The sequence below is a fragment of the Leopardus geoffroyi genome, chromosome E3 (assembly GCF_018350155.1).
Source record: "Leopardus geoffroyi isolate Oge1 chromosome E3, O.geoffroyi_Oge1_pat1.0, whole genome shotgun sequence".
Taxonomy (NCBI): Eukaryota; Metazoa; Chordata; class Mammalia; order Carnivora; family Felidae; genus Leopardus; species Leopardus geoffroyi.
The window spans coordinates 27093917-27099683 of record NC_059340.1 but is presented as its reverse complement, the minus strand read 5'-3'; positions in this window follow the sequence as shown (position 1 = coordinate 27099683).

Sequence of the window (5767 nt, the reverse complement as noted above, 5' to 3'; positions counted from 1 at the left end):
CCCGGCCCTGCAGGCATTAGAACTAGCTGCTTAAGGGGCCTGGGTGGCTGGGCAACCGACTTCCGCTCAGGTCATGATCTCATGCCTCGCGAGTTCGAGCCCTTCACCGGGCTCGGGCTCGTTGCTGTCAGTGGAGAACCCACTTTGGATCCTCTGTCTCACTCTCTTTACTTCTCCCCTGCTTGCGTGCAGTCATTCTCTCAAAACTAAATAAACATTAAAAAAAAAAAAAAAAGAAAGAAAAAAAGAACTAGCTGCTTGCCTAGGAAGACCTAAGTGAGTTAACCTCCTCCCCATCCCTCCACCTTTCAGGGTTTCTTAGGGGTTAGAGGGGCCTGTAGAAGGTTCTTGACACAGAATAAGTGCTCAACAAGGAGAAGCAAAAGTTATCATTCATGCATAGTTCTAGTGTGTGGTTTGCCCGGACTTAAGTATTTTTTTACAAAAGCAGAAATGAACTACTGGGACCTCATCAAAATAAAAAGCTTCTGCACAGCGAAGGAAACAATCAGCAAAACTAAAAGGCAACCTACAGAATGGGAGACCATATTTACAAATGAAATATCAGATAAAGGGTTAGTATCCAATATCTATAAAAAGCGTATCAAACTCAACACCAGAAAATAAACACTCCAGTGAAGAAATGGGCAAAAGACATGACTAGACACTTCTCCAAAGAAGACATCCAGATGGCTAACAGACACATGAAAAAATGCTCAACATCGCTCATCATCAGGGAAATTACAAATCAAAACCACAATGAGATACCACCTCACACCTGTCAGAATGTCTAACAGTAACAACTCAGGCAACAGCAGATGTTGGCAAGGATGCGGAGAAAGAGGATCTCTTTTGCATTGTTGGTGGGAACACAAGCGGGTGCAGCCACTCTGGAAAACAGTATGGAGGTTCCTCAAAAAACTAAAAATAGAACTGCCCTACGACCCAGCAATGGCACTACTAGGCATTTATCCAAGGGATACAGGTGTGATGTTTCGAAGGGACACATGCACCCCCGTGTTTATAGCAGCACTATCCACAATAGCCAAAGTATGGAAAGAGCCCAAAAGCCCCTTGATGGATGAATGGATAAAGAAGATGTGGTATATATATACAACGGAGTATTACTCGGCAATCAAAAAGAATGAAATCTTGCCATTTGCAACAACATGGATGGAACTAGAGGTATTATGTTAAGCGAAATTAGTCAGAGAAAGACAACTATCATATGACTTCACTCATATGTGGAATTTAAGATACAAAACAGATGAACATAAGGGAAGGGAAGCAAAAATAATATAAAAACAAGGAGGGGGCCAAAACATAAGAAAGTCTTACAGAGAACAAACTAAGGGCTGCTGGAGGGGTTGTGGGTAGAGGGATGGGCTAAATAGGCAAGGGGCATTAAGGAGGACACTTGGGATGGGCACTGGGTGTTATAGGTAGGGGGTGAATTACTGGATTCTACTCCTGAAATCATTATTGAACTTTATACTAACTTGGATGCAAATTTAAAAAGTGGCTTTGTTCACTAAATAGGTCCAAGAATTTAATAAATATTTATTTCCTAAAAAAAATACATGTTAAAAAATTTTTTGTAATGTTTATTTATTTTCGTGATAGAGACAGAGCGTGAGTGGGGAAGGGGCAGAAAGAGAGGGAGATACAGAATCTGAAGCAGGCTCCATCCAGGCTCTGAGCTGTCAGCACAGAGCCTAACGTGGGGCTTGAACTCACGAACTGTGAGATCATCACCTGAGCCTAAGTCAGGCGCTTAACCGACTGAGTCACCCAGGTGCCCCTAAAATAAATGTTTTCACATGCACTGGTGTTTTCACTGGGAATGTCATTGCATTTAGGAATTAATGTCTCTAAAAACTGGAGTCTTTCACTCCTCCACTTTGTGTATTGTCAGGCAAGTCACTTTGCCCTTCTGAGGCCTCAGCTTCCCCCTTAATAAAATAGGGGACACCAGCAGAACCTACCCCACAAAGACTGAATGAAATAATTTGTTCGTTAAAACTTAGCATAGATGCTGGCAAGTAGTAGATGTTCAATAAATGATAGCAAATGTTGCTAGGATTATCACTGAGCCAGTGCCAGCCCTTTCCTGGCAGGGGACCCTGCATACTCCCCACTCCCCACTCCCCGCTTCCTCTCCTGAGATGCTCCATCAGGTACTCTGACACTTTGTGTGGCTGGCACTCACAGGAGGGTGTCAAACCTGTCCCAGTCGCTGGTTTTCTCTCTGGAACACCCGCGGCTGTGCCTGTGAGGCATAACTTCTAACTTAGCTTGTGCCCACGCAGCGTGCGTTGTTGCCCTGCTGGCTCTGGGCCGGCGGGGGGGGGCGGGGGGGGGGCGCGGGGGGCCTGCCAAAGCCTGACTCAGGCTCCGAGCACAGCTTAGGCTCAGTTTCAGCCTACAGCATGCCTCATATCTACCAGTTGCCTCATAACCGGGTGCTGGTGCACATCCCAGCACATGCACGTGTATTCATTTAGGAATGACATACATTTATTATATAAGTGATGTGTGTGGATTACTTACTGCGCTAATATATTAGGTCTTACAGACTACTCTGCCCCCAAATTGAGAATTTTAAAAAAAGTTTTTTTATTTTTGAGAGAGAGACAGAGACAGAGCATGAGCAGGGGAGGGGGAGAGAGAGCTGGAGAGTGAGAATCCAAAGCAGGTTCCAGGCTCCTAGCTGTCAGCACAGAGCTTGACATGGGGCTCGAACTCAAGAGCAGTGAGATCATGACCTGAGCTGAAGTCGGATGCTTAACATACTGAGCCACCTAGGTGCTCCAAAAAAAATTTTTTTTTTTAAGATTGATAACAAAACATAAACTTTGGATAATTTCTCCTTACTCTCCGTCATCGGGTGCACTGCACTTCGGGGCCCCTGCTGTCACGGAAATCAAGCACGTTCAGAGTGTGAACCCACTAGGTGGGGAGGAGGGTGGTCAGACACAGGCCACTGGAAATTCTTTTGAAACATGAAAGATACTGGGGCTCCTGGGTGGCTCAGTCGGTTAAGCGTCCGACTTCGGCTCAGGTCATGATCTCACAGTCCGTGAGTTCGAGCCCCACGTCGGGCTCTGTGCTGACAGCTCAGAGCCTGGAGCCTGCTTCAGATTCTGGGTCTCCCTCTCTCTCTGCCCCTCCCCTGCTCATGCTCTGTCTCTCTCTCTGTGAAAAATGAACATTAAAAATTTTTTTTAAAAAATTGTATGTATTTAAGGTATGCAATGTGATGACCTGATACACACATACACAGTGAAATGATACTACAGTCAAACTAATTATCATCTCCTCACATAGTTACCTTCTTTTTGGTGATGAGAGCACCTGAAATCTACTCTCTTAGCAAATTTTGGTATTCGGTCCAGTGTTATTTGCCTATATGCATCATGCTGTACGTTAGCTCTCTAGACCTACTCATCCTACATTACTATAACTTCAACTTCTGTAAAGAGCCACAGGGCAAGTATTTCAGGCTTTGCAGGCCACGGGGACCCTGTCACGACTACTCACCTGTGCCAAAGACTAGGAACGGGCCTGGTCGGATGCCAATAAAACTTCATTTACAAAAATGAGCAGTGGGCTTGTTTGCCAAACAGTAGTTTGCCAACCTCTGCTTTAGACCTCAATATACTGACCAGAAGGTAGGTAATTTCCTTAACAAATACGATCTTTGTTGTCATTTGGAGGTTGTAATAGAGATCTCATCATAACATAGTGTATATATTTTGTCTTCCTAAAGCTGTATTTATTGTGTGATGGCATTACTGCCCCACCCCCGCCCCAGCCACTCATACACACATTCACACACACTGTGCTCATGGTGACCTGAGGACTCAGTGAAGATTGTCCCCTCCCCTCCCCTCCCTTTCCTTCCTTCCTTCCTTCCTTCCTTCCTTCCTTCCTTCCTTCCTTCCTTCCTTCTCTCCCTCTTTCCTTCCTATCTACCTACCTACCTATCATCTATCAACCATCTCCTTTAGTTTCTTAGCTTTTATTTATTTAAAAATATTTTTTAGTGTTTATTTTTGAGAGAGAGAGAGACAGAGAGGGGAGAGAGAACAAATGGGGGAGGGGCAGAGAGAGGGAGACACAGAATCCGAAGCAGGCTCCAGGCTCTAAGCTGTCAGCACAGAGTCTGACGTGGGGCTCAAACCCGTGAACTGTGAGATCATGACCTGAGCTGAAGTCGGACGCTTAACCGACAGAGCCAACCAGGTGCCCCTATTTTTTTTTAAAGATTTTATTTTTAGGTAATCTCTACACCCACGGTGGGGTCAAACCTACAATTCCAAGATCAAGAGTTGCATGCTCTACCTACTGAGCCAGCCAGGCACCCCAATTCCTGAGTTATTTTAAATGGTCTTTTTGAACAGGAAAAAGGGCAGGTACCCCACCGGCAGTAGAAGACAGGTCACCCAGAAAGGAAAGGAATCCTTTTCTTCATTCCCCTGCAGTGATCCCAGCTTTCTGGAAAAAAATCCATCAGTGCTCCAAATAGACCTTCCTGGCGCCCCGGGACTCATCATGTCTGAGCAGGGCTGGCACAGGTCACAGCACATGTCAAGTCCCAGGGGGTGGGCTGAAATCCTAAGTGGCTCTGGGTCCCAAGAGCCGAGAGGACTCAAGGACCGGGGGTGGGAAAACAGACTCGCCTTCGAAACTTCACAGCACTGCTCCTGCCCTACCTCCTCCCCTTGAACTTGGGTCCCCAGGCCCCAAAGAGGGTGTGTAGGTGGCCCGTGAATCTCCTTTCCCACCTTCTCGCTGAGGAGGAGGAAGATGCTAAAGAAAACAAATGGGGAGCCCCGGCCAGGGCACCTGGGGCTCAAGTTTTATAGAAACCAAGTCATTCCTTCACCTTCCAACACATTTCCCTCGTCCCTGACAAACTCTCTCCTCGGAGACGTGGACGCCTCTGACATCCGTCCTACAACCGTCCCCTCCGGTCAACCAGGAAACGTCGTCTGACACATGCCTCCTGGGAACAGCCAGCAAGCACCGCATGCTTAGGCTGTGCGAGCATCGTCCAGGCAGATCCTCGCATGAGCCGTACTGGGGGGGGAGCTGTCACCCTATTTCAGACAGGACAGCTGGCGGTGCCCGTAGGCCACACACCCGGCCGATCACATGCCCCTCATTCTCTCTGCCTGAGGATTTCTTGGTGCTACTGAAGCTTTCTGAGCCCACACGGGACCGTCCTAAAGTGCCAAATGTTTAAGGTCTCCAGCGACAACCCTCGGGCCCTGAGGGATGAGGGTCAGCAGTTAAATATTCCAGTTTCCCTATCGCGATCGTTCTCAAGTGTGTTCTGTGGGGTCCCCAGCATGACTGAGCCCCAGCTGCCCGCAGTGCCGGTCGATGCAGCCTTCATCAGCTTTTCTCCTCTTACTTTTCCACTTAGGCTTCCGGGACAGTCACCACCCCAGCGCCCAAGCTGCATCCAAGCCCTTGCTTCAAGGTCTGCCTTTGAGGTGATCTCAACTAAGACAACGAGGGGACCGAAGCCCAGAGAAGTCGTGAGGCTTGGAGGACACGTGGCTAGGGAGCGGTGGGCCCACGATTTGAACCATGGCTTCTATGGCTCCAAAGCCCAGGGACCCGAACACGGTTATCACCTCATCTCTAGTGCCGAACGCCTGCTGTGTACCCACCTTCCCTCACTCCCTGTTTCTCTCATGCTTTTACCCTCTTCTGGACAACCATGGGAAGAAAGCCATTTCACTTCATTTCTCCAATG